The following is a 17,040-nucleotide window of genomic DNA, read 5'->3' on the forward strand; positions in this document are numbered from 1 at the left end:
GGCTGAATAAAAGAATGCTTGCTTAGGGATACACTAAGATAACTCACAAAGATCAAGTTGATGTTACCTTTTATGGCTAATAAGGAGCTTGTGATGTAAACAAAAAGGCAATAAATACACAGACTGGTAAATCCTATAGTAAGAGTAAATTGTGGATATTATGTGAGAATGTAGGAGTCCATCTAACCTAGTCTTTTATAAGTCATTTTTCTCATTGGAGAAATAGACTGCTTAGCTAAGTCCACATAAGTGGCTAATATATGTCAGAATGTAAAATCAATTTCCTCAGCCCCACCACCCAAAATACACCAAATCTAAAAAACAGTGGTAGTAAGGCTAGTTCTAAATTTTCACAGTTCAGGACTTTGTGTACCACTAAAAAATTTTGGCTACAAAACTCCTATATATTAAACTAATTTAAAAAAAACACTTCATCTTTAATACATAGCTAAAATGTCCTTGATTTCTGATTCTTTATTGTTAATGGTTTAATGACCAGGGCATATGAGTATCCAATTTACTGAATTAGACTCTAAATATATTTCTCATGAACATTAAAATGCAGCTTTCCTGTGAATTTTCTATTTTAAAAGTTAACTTTCTATCCTATCATAAAACAAAAATATTCTAAAATATGGCCTGATTCAGTGATTGATTTTAGTTTTCAGGTACTTTTTTAAAAAGGAAAGTCCTCTCTCTCTTTTCTCCTCACCCTCATAAGAGTTTAACTTAATACTAAAGATTCTACTAATCACATCAAGAGTACACAAATCAAGTACACAAATTTGATTTTGGGAAGTTTTCAGGCTTGTTGCCTCCCACAGGAAACAAAACTACTTGTGAGTCAACTCTCCTCAGAAATGTGTTCCATTTCAATTCATAGGCTGATTATTTTCCAAACTTTCTTTTACATTTACAACCCAAATTCATATTGATGACCTATATGTTACCCAATGACACTTTAGAATAATAATTCCAGACCTGAGTGCCACAAAAAAGTGTAACATGTCATATATTTGAGATTCTGCTCTTAGGCTGGTCCATGGTAGTTTTCAAATAATTATCATTAGGGAAGGGGGTCCAGATGGCACCAGGAAATACACACATATGACAAAGACAGTAAGCAAAAGGATGAGTAGTTGAGAGAAAATCAAATTACTATACACTATAAACAGCAAGAACAATAGAAGGTGCCATGAAAAGAAGAGAGTCATGATCACCATAGATTTGTCAAGGCTTCAGATGCCAAACCATCTGGTCTACTCTAGTAAAACACATTATCTTTATAACTCATAGAAGTCTCATTAAAGTTTTTATTAATTTTACTAAATTTCTGACCAAAATGGCAGGATGTTTCTGGACTCCTATGGACATGAGCTAAAAGAACAAAAACTGGAAATAAAATAGAAAGTCCAAAATTCAGCAAACAATCATACTTCAATTGGAATATAACAATGAGCTAGCATCCTTAGCTAAATGGTGCGCTGAGACAATATACAAACTCTCAGGTGAAAACTGCAGGTAAATTTGATCAAAGCTCACATACAGAGAATGTCAATAAAGAAAAAGATCATGAACAAATTCCCTGAAAATGGCTCAAGGAAGGAGCCAGAAGGAGAAAGAAAGAATTCAAATAAAATTAGTAAAATTAGCAGTGTTTAAAAGCAAAGAGTGAAAAGACATCAAGAAACTTGCAGGGATGAATATGTTTGATATCTTGATTGTTGGTGATAATCTCAAAATTTACTAGATTGTACACTGTAAATATATTCAATTTATTGTTTGTAACTATACCGCAGTAAAACTTTAAAAATCAATACATTTGTATCTTCTTCTATCACAGAGACTTTACTTGTGAAACATTTGGCATAAATTCTCTGTTTCCTCTGCAAAGCAAGTCAATACTTTAAAAATGCCATAATTCGAATGAGATAAAAATCTATGCCTTTTAGAGTGAGAGCTCTCATGATGGCTGTAGATTGATAGCCTGAAAAGTTACAGAGTTGCAGGAAACTATTCTTTCCTTAAGCAATCTTCAGAAAGTTATGCAAAAGAAAAATAGAAATGTGGTTCACGAAGTTACCTCAGAAAAATGTGTTTAAAGATGATATCACAGACAACATTTCAGATGAAAATTATGGAGTTTTAATTGGTCTGCAAGCTTCCAAAATTCCCAGTAGGTAAAATGCAATAGCAACAGATGGCAGACAATTTGGAAATCACAGTGGAAAGCAGAGCATCTTAAAATGTAGATGTATACCTAGAAAAAATTTCAAGAGAGCCTTATATGTAAGCACTCCGATCCAAGGCACGTGTTTTAATATAGATTATTTATCACTGATAAAGTCACTTTAATGTGGACTTATACAAGATAAGCTTACATCATTATTCTTTCTGATTCTTCAGGAAAAAAAGTGTCTTTGTACATTTGGTGCCTTTCATGATGATGAGTAATTCTTGATGTGGAAATTTTCGTTTTCTTGGTTTATCACTTAATCAGAAGCCCTGAAAGAATTTTTTAAAAAGCTAGCTCTATATCACTTGCAAATTGAGCAATGACCCACTGAGTAATTAAATTGCCTGACTTTTTTAAGATGACATCTGAGATAATTACAATGAAGCTCACTGATTCATTCATTCACATATTCCTACAATACTGTTGAGTATTCAATATATATCAAACACTAGAACAGACAGCGAGGATTCAAATAAGAGCCAGAAAGGTCCTGTGGCAAAGCAATCTGCTTTCTATTGTGAATTTAGAAACTAAATAGAAAATATTATGTGATAAGCACTATGACAGAATTCCTGCACATAGCATTGAGTAAACGCAGCCAAGTGCACCTATCCATGGACTGGGGGGAACTCAGAAAAGTTTTTCAAAGAAGTCATATTGGAATTAATGAGGCAAGGAAGGTGTGGTAGAGGATAGAGAATATGCAAAGGCAGGAACTGACTGAGTATTTTCTCTCTCTTTACAGTGAAATTTGGCTGATTTTATACTAGTTTTTCTATATTGCTTACATATAAGCCAGTAAGTTGAGCTAAACTTAAAAGCGGCTGATACATCCACTTAGACTACTTGGTCAAAACTTCATTGACAAAGCAATATAAGACATGTTGTGTCTGAATGATTAAATAGATACGCATTTAAAGCTTAGGGCAGAGGACATTCCGGAACTTCTTTATCTCATATTCACTCCAATCAATTCTCAATGAGATCCCATCATATTTCCTTCAATGAAGCATGTCTTGAACATGGGCTTTGGAGTCAGAAACACCTGGGTTTGTCCCCAATATTGTGTTTGTACACAATAACTAGCTTGAATTTGGGTTTAATTTCAATCAGTCTCAGTGTTCTCATCAGCCCTGCAATGTGAGTTTTAGCAGTATCCACTTCACGTTGCTGTTCTAAGAACCAAACGAGGTGAAGTTTGTAAAATACACGAGAGGTTATTTAGTAAGAACTCAGCAAACAGCAGTAAAAATACATACTCTGCAAAATGCACAGCTGCATATCCCCAGCCCCAAAGCATGTGTTTTCACATAGTATTTTAAAATTCAGATAAAAAAGAAATCACTTGAGAATCTTTTCCCTGAGGTGGAAGGTCCAGCCTAAGGAGTTTGCTGTTTCACAGGGACATTTAGACTTCCACCTGAAACATCTGAAGCTCCACCACATTTGTGCCAACCTAGAAAAACTGCATTAACTTGACTCTCTGCCTGTGCTGAAGATCAGTAGTGCAGCTTGTAAGAATTAATATATCATGTGTTTCTAATCTACATGAAATAAGTGACAAAATCAAGGCAATATCATAATCAAATGCACCCGTGTCAAAGTTCATCCTTCCACCCCGGCCAATGCCCTCTCCTGGGGCTTGAGTGCCTACCTAGTCCTTATATTTCATCAAGAGAAGTGATTTGTGAAAGAAAAGAAGTTTCCTTAACCAGAGTAATTGTTCTACAATGTAGAGTGAGGATGCAAATTTAATTCACACTACAATCTGTGTATTTCAAGAAAAAGCAAATTCCTTTATTTTTTTATAGATTATCTGTACTTCCATACAAGTCCACCCAACCTTTAGCAGGGAAAAATTCACTAAATGCCTAATATAATTAACATTTATCATATTTCAAATAGTAACTAAGGGAATGTTAGATTTCCTAGGATTAACTCAGTTCCTCAGGTGGTCTTCTCTCCTTGCCTCTCCTTCTAAGATGGCATCTCAGAGCATGCCATATAGAGGAATGTGTGATTCATGAGATCACTAAAAAGTGAATTACTTGAGGTCTCTTTGTATGGTATTTTCTGACCTTTTATGTGATGCTCACATATGATCTCTGAGCTCAAGATTTGTATATCTCTGAGTTTACTGGCATTTTATATGACTATATAATAAGTACCACAAACTAAAATGTTCAAAACAGAACACAAGTTTTATTCCTGTCTGAATCCTCCTCATTAATATAAATGATCCCATCATCACCCATGTTCTCTTGGCAGTCAGACTGATCTTGAAAATGTTATTCAAACCTTCAATCTCCTTCAAAACCATTGACTGTTCCCATTGCTTGTAGCATGCCTTAGAGCCTTTGTAATTCACTGTTCTGTGTGCTTAGGTTTCTGGCAAGCAAAAATGTTACTTCACCAGAGACATTTGTGACCACATTGTCAAGAGTGGCAAGAATTGAGTTCTCTGCTTTGTATCACATAGCTTTCTTTGGATTGCACTATTTTTTCTAATGTATAATTTTTATCATTAATTAAGCAATGTGTTTTTTTTACTAGTTTATAGTCTCTTTTCCTTGGTTGTAAACTCCCTATAGGACTCTATTTGCACTGTTATCATCGTATCTCTGTCACTTAATTTACTGAGCAGAATAGATTAATGAAATCACTGTATGCAGCAGTTTGATCTACATTTAGTTATGCTTAAAAATTATTTGCCAAGTTATACAATTTCTTTCATAGTTGGCATATTATGGCTTCAGTCATTTTAAACTACTATTATTATTACCAATACTCGACTATTGTTATCACTATTACTACTGTTGCCTTTTAAACATTCCATAATGAAATAACTGATGTCTCCTAACATATTTAGAAACAAGAGCCTAGTGCTTCACTGGGAAGACCGGGTAATAATTACTGGAGCGTTGGCCATATCTGCCACTATCACTTTAGGACTCTGCCAGGAGCATTTTAGAAGCTAGCGATGATGATTGCCTTGAAGATTCAGTCATTTGAAAAGTTCAGATAACCTACATACACTTAGAAGAAATGTATAGCTCCTATACATAAATTGTTAACTTCTCTGGAGTGTGCCCTTTTCTGTAACCATGCAGATCTAAATTTTATGCCCAAGGTTCTGATAAAACACATAGTCCAGTGATCCTTTGCATTTCTATGGTCCTGGGCCATGAAGCATGATATTGCATGAGACCAGTATCACCCAGAATTATCACTTGTCCTGAGGCCTGAAAAGACCTAATGAAATTTAATTTGTTTTGCTGGGAGCATTATTGGCTCAAGCATATTGCATTCATCTGGAAGCTTATCTCTGAAAACCTAGAAATAGCTGCTTTGACATTAACTTTTTCCTTCTGTTTTGTATCATCGTGAGTATTGTGGATATCTGCAGAAATTACTCACATTTGTAGCCATGGTGGTTGAAACTGTACATTAGACTTTACAAACATGTGAACTTTCCTTAAATTCATGCACAGAAAGAAAATTCAAGAGTCTTTCTCCCAGGAAGCTTTCTTAGAAAATCCTTTTAAGTTAACCAATAGAATACTTGTCTTCTCTTTTATTAAGAGTTCTCAGAATTAATTTCACAGACATTTTCCGCCTTTACACCTTTTGCTGAAACTTTTTTCAAGTCTGATAAATATGTTAAATCGCTCAAACTAGCTGATACTAGTGTTGAAACTTATATCCATCAGCCCTAGCTCCTGTGTTTGCTGTGTTCTGTGTGACTTTGGCCAAGTTTTTTGTTTTTGTTTCTGTTTTTGTTTTTTAACCTTGTTAAGTCTCTATTTTTCCACTGTAAAATAAGAATACTAATGACTTATATTGTATATGATTCTCCAGGGTTAAATTAGATAAAGCAGTAAAAGGCCTTAACCAGGGGCTTGGCACTGTTGTCAATATATGGTAATTACTATTAATAGCTACCTTGATGGCTATTTCTTCTATCTAGATAATTCTTTGTGTCTAACATATTTGGCTGAAAATTAATTATTTACTTCTGCAGAAAGTTTGTTGTGTTTTCAATGCTTAAGTGCCATAACTATCCATTTTACTCACTTCCCCCCATTTTTCTTATTTTACATTTTACCTCTTAAATAGGTAAAATATAATTACAGTAAAAACTTGGATTGTAAGTAACTTGTTCTGTAAGTATTCTGCAAGATGAGCAAACATTTCTAATAAATTTTAACTTGATAAGCGAGCAATGTCTCAGAATATGAATAGTATGTAACACCAAATGTCACATGATCACAACTGAGCCAATGGTTCTCGAAATTCACTTTGACGTACAAGTGCTTTGGACTACAAGCATATTTCTGGAACAAATTATGCTCACAAACCAAAGTTTTATTGTATACGGGCATTATATATTTTGAATGCCTTTATTATGCTTGGCTAAATTTTTAAGACAACTCTCAGTATCACTGCATTGAGTACGGTTGTCTAACAGGGACCATTCTTCCCTTTGCTCATGTTTTGGCCTTATAAAGCACCTCTGCTATTATGAGAATAGATGTTTCACACCTTTTTCCCACTTAAAGGCATATTACAGAGACTTCTTTCAACACTATATATGATCCCTTATTAACTCCTCACCAAAGGAGGGTTGGTGATATAATTGATTAGAGTCTGAGACAGTCTTTGTGCTTTCCAAATGATAGTGTTACTGTGCCTTGAAAAGCAACCACATGGGAGCCTTTCTTCCCTTTCGTATCATCTGCCAAGAGGATTTACACCTTCTTTTTGTTACAACATTTATCTTGGTTTTTTTTTTTTTTTGGTTTTTTGTTTTTTGTTTTTTATCCCCCTTGTAGAGAGCAGACACGAAAGTGTTTCTCACCAAGGCAAAGATGCCGATACAGGCCCTCTCTGTTTTAGTGTCTCTCCCTGTGGATTGGTGGGTACCTCCAGCTCCATGAGAGTGACTGGGCAAGGAAATTTAGAGTCTGTCTGAAAGACTCAGGTGTTCTAAATCCCAGGGAATAGTGAGTACAAAGTTTCTGGGTCTAGCTTTTCAGGGAAACTCTGATTTCAGAAAATTCTAGCTTGTCAAGGAATTAAGAAATGTATTTGGCTATTGTTTCTTGTGTGTGGTATAACTTCAAAGGATACCCACAAAGACAGAAAAAGTGAACAAAAGCTTTAAGTCATCTACAATCCTTAGTGTTATGCCCCTTCTTTCAGAGCAATTCCAGGAATGGTTTCATAATGTAACATAAAGAATTATAAAAAGAGAAGTCAGTCCATTGGTATTCACAGATTTTCACTAAATATTTTCGTTTTCACTATTCATTTTTTCCCTTCAATTCCACCTAGAAAAGGTTTTCAGAGTGTAAAATTTTGTTAAAAAAAAAAAAGACTCCTAACTGTGAAATAAACACTAGTTCTAAAAATAACCTTTATGTTCTTCAGAAAAAGGCAGCCACAATCTCAAGAACCCAGTCGTGTAACTTGACCATTATTTAATGTCACATGGACTTGCAGGACCTATTTATATAAATTGGCAGACGCTGAAATGGTTTCAAATATATCTCTAAAACCCCACATAATCCCATACTTGTGTGATATAAATTCACAATCTCATGAGGAAAAAGAAAATCAATTTTAATTTCAAAATTAAACTTGGAAGAAACCAACAAATTTAGTAACAATAAAAAATGTTTGACTTGGTGTTCCCAGAGTTTTTAGTAAGAAACTACTAAAAAAGCTTATTTTTAATATGAATTTTGGGGAGCAAACTATCTCTCCAGTGAAATCTAATGATGAAGTGTTTAAAATAAAGGCATAGGCTCTGGAGTGAAACAGAACTGGGTTTGATTCCTTAACTAGGTGAACTCAGATTTTTATAGACTTAAGTTTCCACCTGAGTAGAAAATGAGTGAAAACTCCTTCCCCATAGGGTCATCGTATCAATGATAAATTTGTCAAGCACATAGGATAGCAGTAATCTACTAGATTACTAATCAATCTGGTTAGTGAGTACTAATCAATAAGTAAACTCAAAATAAAAGTGGGACAGTACAAGAATATTTTTATTTTCATTTTAACACATATTTTATAGCTGGCTGCAAGATATTTAAAAAATATTTTCATTTTTATAAAAGGAGATAGTAATAGTGTAACCAGATATGTATTTGGACATATAGGGATATTAAATGAAATTAACAACCTAATTTATTTCCCAGCTTCTGTGTTGTCATTCTCTCTCTGATTGAGAGTTCTGCTGAATTAATCTTTCTAAAGTATAATTACCATCTTGTTACTCTCTTGTTCAAAAATCTTCACAGATTCCCCACTGACCACTGAATAAAGTCCAAACTTCTTATCGTGCTTTTTAATACACTCCACAAATGTAATCCTAATTTATCCTTCAGATATTACTCCTTACTATTTTCCTCTGTAAATCTTATGCTTAATTCCTCAAATTCAGAGATCTTCATTTATTCATCTTTGCAACCCTACCATCCACTCTACTGCAATGTGTACATGCCGTTCCCAGTCAGTACCAATATGGTTGTTTCCAGGTTTGTGATTCTCACCTCCTCCAAAATTTACATTGTGATTTGTCATCATTTCGAATGCTGTTTTGGTCTTTTGAAATGTTAGTGATTCCCACAGAACTCTAGAGCACACCATTTCAACTGCATCATCAAATGGTTATTTATAAAACTAAGATGATCCCTTCTGGGAAATATATCACTTCCAGTATAATGTGGATGCCTTCTTCATTTGGGACCTAACCCATGCCTTCACCATCTGAAGATATGACTATCAAAGACATTAAAATCTTTTGCTTAGTTCAGTGTTACAGAGAGTAGATGTTCAGATGTTATTATTTTTTTCTTTTTAAAATTATTCTTAGATGTTATTTTTTGAATAAAGAAATGAGTTGAAGTTCGCAATGAAGGATACAGGCTATCTACTTTTTCTCACTAGTCGATAGTATGCCACTATTGCAAAGAAAGAACATAGTCAATACAAATATTGTCCTAAAGGCCATAATGCTTTCCAGCCAGTACACTGTGATTCTTCATATGATTACACATTAATTTTTCACAGACTTGTTATAGCTTCTTACCAAGAATGGAATGTCTATAATTGTCCTCTGTTTTCTTTAAAATACTGAGAGCTACCATCTTCATTCTGTTGCTCAAGCACTCATATTGTTACTAGCAACTAACAAATATTACTTAGAATCCCATATGCATAGAGCACCTTGTTAGGTACTATAACTAATAGTTAAAACAATAATTCTCAAGAAATGTATCGATACTTGATGCCTATACTCCCTTATGACCATTCTCTTCTTCACTCACCATACATGGGCCTTGGGCTGCTTAAGCACTCTGCTAAAATCACTGTTGTCAAAGCCAATCACCTCTCTCTCACAAAATCTAACTCGTATCCCTCTTCTCATCTAGGCAGCATTTGCCACAACATAGTCAAGAGTCTCTTGATCTCCCCTGTGCCCACCTTTCTCCAAACATTTCCCTAATTCTTCCTGGGCTCAATAAAAATCACTGCCCTATTATTCAAGAAAAATTAGAAATCAGTCTTATTTTTTTTCTTCGTTCACTTGCTGCATTCAAACTAATAGAACCGAGTTGTATTAGTCTTCCTACAGAATATATTCTGAGTCTATTTCCCCTCATCTCCACTGCAACCATATTAATGACAGATTCACATAAAGTGTACTCCATCTGTGACTGAACTACTACCATTACAATATCCTTCTAATTGGTCTCCCGCCATGTCTCAACCCTCTTATAATAGATTCTAAAGGTAATAAAAACTTCTCACTTCCCTCCTTAAAATCTTCTAGAAATTTTCTACTGGATATAGAACAGCACCCCAAAACCTTACCATGGTCTTTGTACAAGGCCTCCACGAGGTCCTGCCAACACTAGAAATCTCTCTTATCTCTTCCTCTACTAACAAGTTACTTATATAAACCAATCTTCTTCACAGTACAGGGCCTTTGACTTGCTTCTTCCTTCTCAGAGAATCTTTCCCTGACCACCCAATATTAAAGAGAATTCTTAGTCCTTTGTTGTTATATTATCCATTTCATTGGCTTCACAACATTTGCATTTACAACAGCAATGAAATGGGTCATAATTCTGGTCATTTACTGATATGCTTCTTTATGTTTTGCATAAATTGTCCAAATTACAAGTTATCTGGGGGCCAGGAATTGTCTTCTTCTTTATAGGTCTAGCACACAAGTTAGCAAACAGTTGCTTCTGAGCCAACCCAGACACTGCCAATTTTGTAAACACAATCTTATTAGAACACAGCCACACCCATTGATTTAAGAATGGTCTATGGCTGCTTTCATACAATAAGGATAGAATCAAGTAGTTGCAACAGAGACTGTATGACCCCCAAACAAAAATATTTACTATGTAGCCATTTCCATATAATGTTTGCCAAGGATTTTACTTCAATTACAGAAAGCCAAGGTGGTTGGATCCATTATAAAAAAACAAAAAACAAACAAACAAAAAAAACCCAAAAACAAAAACCTTACCAGTTATCTAGCCAAGGACTTAACAAATTTTGGAGCCTGAATTAGGGTATTTGTAGTAGAGTCTGAGAGAAGTAAAGAAATCACTCAAAGAGAGCATATATAGATTTTCACACCTGCCGGAGTATAAGGAATGAAGGAAGAGAATGGTATGACTCCAGGGTTTTAAGTCTGGGTACCTTAGAGAATGTTGATACCACTAATGAAAACTGGGATGTAAGGAGAAGGGTGTGATCTGGAGTGAGGACAAAAATATGATAATGGACATGTTAAATACACAGTGCTAGCAGCACCTTGGAAGTTAGTGGAAGAAGCTGAGAAGAGGGATTGAGATGAGAGAACTGCATTTCAGACTCATACGTACGTGAGCAATAACAATTTTTGAAATACTTCATGGAGATAAAGATTCAGAGAGATAATCTTTTTAAGCAAGAAGATACTGAAGGACAGAACTTTAAGAAATATATATATGTAAGGGTGAAAGAAGAAACAAAGGAGAAAAAATAATCATCTAAGAAGGAAAATTACAATCGTTTCCAGAAGAAATGGTTTTTGAGTCTTAACTGCTAAAAAAAGAAAGTTAGAAATGTAAAAGGAAAAGCACAAAATAGGAAAATTTTTTGCACATTTATAACAAAAAATTATTCATATACTTCATGAGATGTATAAATAAAATTATATGCATACACACATACAGAATTCTTATAAATTAAAAACCACAATTCAAACACCTTATATTGGTAAGGATAAAGGCATCATGGCTATGCCAGCTGATCAAATGACAGTGACTTAAGAAATATAGAAATTAACTTCTTCCTCATGTTGCAATCCGAGCATGAGCATATCAGAGCTGACATAGCAGCTCCATGGGATGGTGGTAAGCACCAGGCTCCTTCTAGCTTGTGATTCTATTATTCTTAACATACATCTTCTATTTTGTAGGCTATAATGGCTGCTCCAGTTTCTGCCAAAATGCCCTTATTCCAGCTGAAAAGGAAGGGGGAAAGACAGTAGACAACACCTCACTCTTTTTATGGACCCAGACATCACACACATCAATACTGATCATATTCCATTAGCCAGAAAACAGTCACAGGGCCACTCCAGCTACCAAGAAGCCTGGAACTTGTTTTTATCTCAATAACTATGTGTCCAGATAAAATGTGTGGGCTCATTCCCAACTAAGGAAAGGGAAAAGATACCAGTAATAGCTGGTAGTTTCTGTCCAACACCACCTCAAATGGGGGGATGGGAGGAAAGACACAGAACATGAGAAAAAACACAAAGAATGTAAATAGCCATTAATGATCATCAAAGAAATAAAAAAATGTAACAAGATACTAGACAATTCTATGACATTAACAATAACCAAAAAAATGCTAATATTTACAGGTAAACAAGCCTAACCATCCATCCCTGCCTAAACCGAGACCAGACCACTTCACTGTCACACCTAGACTCGTACAATTGCCTCCTAATTTACATGCTCGCTTCAAATCTTGTCATTCTCAATCAATCCTCCAAAGTGCTCTTAAGTGATCTTTAAGAAAACCCAAATCTTGATCAGCTTACTTTTTCCATAGGGAAAAAAAAATCCAGGATTCTGACCTGGTATTAGACCTTACAGATCTTCACCATTACTCTACATGCCAGGCATGAGGAAATGCTGACAGTTCCCCTAATGGACCTTAATAGTTCACACTTTTGCTGATTCTGCTTGCTCAGTCTGGAATGCTTTCTTCTGGCCTCCCTGGCAAATGCCTACTCATCTTTGGACTCAGCCCAAATGCATCTTCTTCTGTAAATTCTGATATCTTTTTACCGCATATAGAATTGATTTTCTCAGCTCTGCCCAGACTGCATCCTGTATATATTTGTACTACTTTATCATGAATTTTTGTCTACTTCTGTCACTAAAAAATTAAGCTTTTTAAAACACAGGATTGCATCATCTCTTTCTTTGATCTCCTTTAAATACCTTAACTCCTGTCACATAATAAACCTTCACTAAATGTTATTGGTGAAGGTACCAGCACCCATCCTTCTAATAACAATGTCTCTTAAATCTTGGACTTGAGTAGAAGGGACAAATCTTACCTGAAGGCTGACAGGAAATTTTATTAGACATAGATGTCCCCATACCTTGACACTTGAATACTGTCCTGGCCTAACCTTGCATAGAAAAAAGCAAAACCAAAAACAAGACTTTTCTTTCTTTAAGTTTTAAGAGGCCTCCATTGCAATATCTTGCTGTCTGTTCTCAAATGTCAACCCCTCCCTATTCTGTGGAAGCACAATGAAAAGAGGAATTAAGTTGTTTATGTTGTTTATGTTCCCAGAATCTGGTCTCCACCTCTGATATTCAAAATAGACAATGGATAGATTCCTCCATGATCTAAGCTATTTATCAATTACAGGAAAAACCTACATTAATTTTCCATTTGTTGCCTTTCTCAATCCATAGTCTCTTTGGGGGAGGGAACATGGGAAATTTAAAATTAACTAAATAACAATATTCCCAAATCTAAGGAGATTGTTTTTTTAATTCCGTTTTTAATGTTTATTTATTTTTGAGAGAGAGAGAAAGTGTGTGTGTGTGTGTGTGTGTGTGTGTGTGTGTGTGTGTGTCTGTGTTTGAGTGGGGGAGGGACAGAGAGAGAGGGAGACACAGAATTCAATGTAGGCTCCAGTCTCTACATTGAGCTGTCAGCACAAACTCACAAATGAGATCAGGAACTGAACCAAAGTTGGACACTAAACTGACTGAACCACCCAGTTGCCTCCAAGGAGATATTTTTTAATGGCAATGAAATTAAAACCAGGAGAGCCATCAGTCAGTTCGCTGACCAGTCATAACTTCTTTCCCAAGGATGTAACGTCAGATGTTTAGTATTGAATCTGGGATAAGGAAGATTCAGAATCCCTAAGAATTTTTCTGCCACTCTTGAGTTCTTTCTGATTTCATTTGTATATTCAGCTGCCACATGACTAATATAGGTCTTTATACCATTAGGCCTCTGGAACACCACTACTTGCTAATGCTTCTCAATAAACTAAAGAATGATAAACAAATTTGTATGGCAGGGTAGAGGATAAGAAGGGCATGTCAGGAACAAATGACTAAGATCTCTACCAGTTTTTCCAACTCTAAGCAAATTCAGTTAGAGGAATTATATTATACTTTATTATCTCGTAATTCATCTGTTCACTTTAAAAATTTTTTGTTTAATGTTTATTGATTCTTGAGTGAGAGAGAGACAGAGTGTGAGTGGCGAGGGGCAGAGAGAGAGAGAGGGAGACACAGAATCCGAAGCAGGTTCCAGGCTCTGAGCTGTCAGCACAGAGCCCAATTCGGGGCTCGAACTCATGAACCATGAGATAATGATCTGAGCTGAAGTCAGACGCTTAACCGACTGAGCCACCCAGGTGCCCCCATCTGTTCACGTTTTTAAAAAGTAATGTACTGTTTCTTCATAACGTCATTAACTTTCTTTAAATTAAAAAAGTTAGAGAGGGAGGGAGCCAAACCATAAAAGACTCTTAAAAACTGAGAACAATCTGAGGGTTGATGGGGGCGGGGGCGGGGGTGGGTGGGTGGGTGGGTGATGGGTATTGAGGAGAGCACCTGTTGGGATGAGCACTGGGTGTTGTACGGAAACCAATTTGACAATAAACTTCATATTTAAAAAAAATAAAATAAAAATAAATAAATAAATAAATAAATAAATAAATAAATAAATATTTAAAAAAGTGTATCTTTCTGTTTTTTGGAATTACGGTTTTCTTTACAGTGACTTCTAAGCATCACATAGGATTATAAACTAATAAAAGATTATCTCTCAGAATAGAAGCATAATCTGAATCTTTACTTTTGTGTTTGTCAATATTTGCTCTGGCCCAAGGCATTTTTAAGTGACTAGTCAGAGACCATTCCTGTTCTCTTTTTCTTTTGTTTGCTTTTTCCTTTGAATATTTCCCAACTGAAGTTCAGAGAGAAGCATCTTTCCTCTCTAGATACAAAGCTACATAAGGGAACTCTGGAGCTCCTGGAGGGCAAAACCTTTATTTTATGGCAAAAACTGACTTAGAACTGAAAACAAAAGAGGAAAAGAGCTAGGAGTGGGAGGTGGGAGAACGGGAGGGAGAAAGAGGATGAGAGCACAAATCCTGAAACATACAAATTCCTTGTTCCCATCATTCCCTACAGTGACTTCATTCTTGCTCTTTTTATAATTTTATTATGTGAACCACTTATTTCCGTTTCACCAAATCCGCTTTGAGTTTAGTTTCTATTCCTTGCTTGAGAGAGTTGAGAGAGTACTAATAAGCACTAATCAGTCTCTGACCATGATAATAAAATTCCAAATTTTGGTTTTCCTCTCAGAATTTATGGATGCAAGGGGATTAATTCAGAAATGAATGAAGAATGCCCTTGGTTTTGTGAATTCAAAACATGTTAGCCAGTTCTCTGCCTACTGCTTTGAGAATGACTATGGAGGAAGTAACTGGGGAGAAAATGTATGACTACCTTCCTTCCATAATCTTAAAATTTGCTGAAAGTGTTAAAATTTCCCATGTAAAACATTTCCCATTTAAAATGTAAAATTTAGAAAATGTCTAACTCTTGCTATTCTGCTTTCTGGTAGGAGCTGGCACACAGCTGTATATGCAGAAGCTGTGAGGAGGACATTCATGTCTTTGCCTAATTAATGTGCAGCTTGGCTGGACTTTTGTCCAATCCCTGACAATGCCAACAGTGATAAGGGACCATTAAAGTCTAATGAGCTTGGAAAAATTAGAAATCTGAGTCTTCTGTAGAATGTTAAAGCTGATCTACTTGTGTGGGGGAAGAAAAAATCTTAAGACTTTCGTTCTATTCATTAACAATGTCCTTTTGAATTAGTAAAGAAATGTTCTTATCATTTAAAGCTCTATTATGTAAGTGTTTCTTTCATTTTTTAAGCTCAAACTGTGTTGACTAACTGCAGCAGGGAGAACAAATAAATTAAATCCTTCTTTTCATCAGAAAGCAAAACTGAGTGTGTCTAAATCAAGTTTTTTGTCTTAATAAATAAAAGGTTCCTAGAGGAAGTGTTATCTGATCTTAGCAATCTGATGTAAAAGTAAAATGTACACAATTTTGTGCAATGTGAACACAGATTAGTTACTGATGTTCACTGCTAGTCCATTATTAATTCACATGTTTCATTAATACTTAAATTATTACTTTTAGTTGGAAAATTATAGAGGATGCCTAATAAATTTCTTCATTCTTCTTTATCCTTGACTTCAGCCATCATAAATTGAATTCATCCATTCTCCAATTAATGTATGTTCATACACACAAGCATATTACAGGATCACTTTAATACTATTAGTACATGAGTATATTAGTAAACAAGACAGATACTATCTCTACCTCTACCCTATATAGGAAAGCCTTTATGGAAAGTCTTCTTGTAAAATACTTTTTAATATAATGGATTCATGCAATTAAGTAATATTGTGTGTTACTATGATATACTCCATATTCTAAGCCTCCTTGAATAGATCAAAAGAATACCATTGCTAGCCTGAAGTCCATGTTATAATGAATATTGTTATAATGAAACTTCTGTTTGCTTCCAGAAGATGAATAACATTCAAATTAGAGAAAAAGGCTTTCCTGGAAATGACCTAACAAGACATTTAAACTCACCATCACTTCTGCATTCTGAGGTATTTTCCTCAGAAGTTCACATACAAATCATTAAGGTCTATATATCATTCCCATTTATGCAAAGGACAGTGACAATACAAATCAGTCATTTTGATCATCAGTAAAAATCAATAACGACACACTCACTGCCTGGATATTTGTGTAAAAATTTGTGATTTTTTTCTTTCTGAATCATTTCCCCTGAGCTGTTTCTACTGACAGAGTATGTCTACTCACATTAGTGACAGGAAGATATAATTAACTGTATGTTGTCACTAGTGATTGGATGATCCATGAAGTAAGGCACACTAAGTGGGGCAGATGAAATCCAGGCTATCCTTCCCCACATCTGCTGAAACAGAATTAAGAAATAATCTCTGAAACATTTCCACTTCTCATTTCCAAAGTTTATGAGGATAAAAATGACGATAATCTATATTTTATAGGATCTGTAAGGGAAATATCCTACTCTACTCTCAGAATGTGTCTGAGATAAAGATAAATCTATGTAATTGTAATTAGGGTGAGATCTTAATAATTGGTAAATGTTACTATGCCTGA

General features: G+C 35.1%; 1 long non-coding RNA gene across 2 annotated transcripts in view; it reads left to right on the forward strand.

The window, feature by feature from the left end:
- LOC131509113 (uncharacterized) overlaps positions 1–17,040 on the forward strand; it is a 116,068-nt gene that overhangs the window by 29,354 nt on the left and 69,674 nt on the right. The gene's annotated exons all lie outside the window — the stretch shown is intronic.

This window comes from Neofelis nebulosa, chromosome 4 (genome assembly GCF_028018385.1).
Source record: "Neofelis nebulosa isolate mNeoNeb1 chromosome 4, mNeoNeb1.pri, whole genome shotgun sequence".
Taxonomy (NCBI): domain Eukaryota; kingdom Metazoa; phylum Chordata; class Mammalia; order Carnivora; family Felidae; genus Neofelis; species Neofelis nebulosa.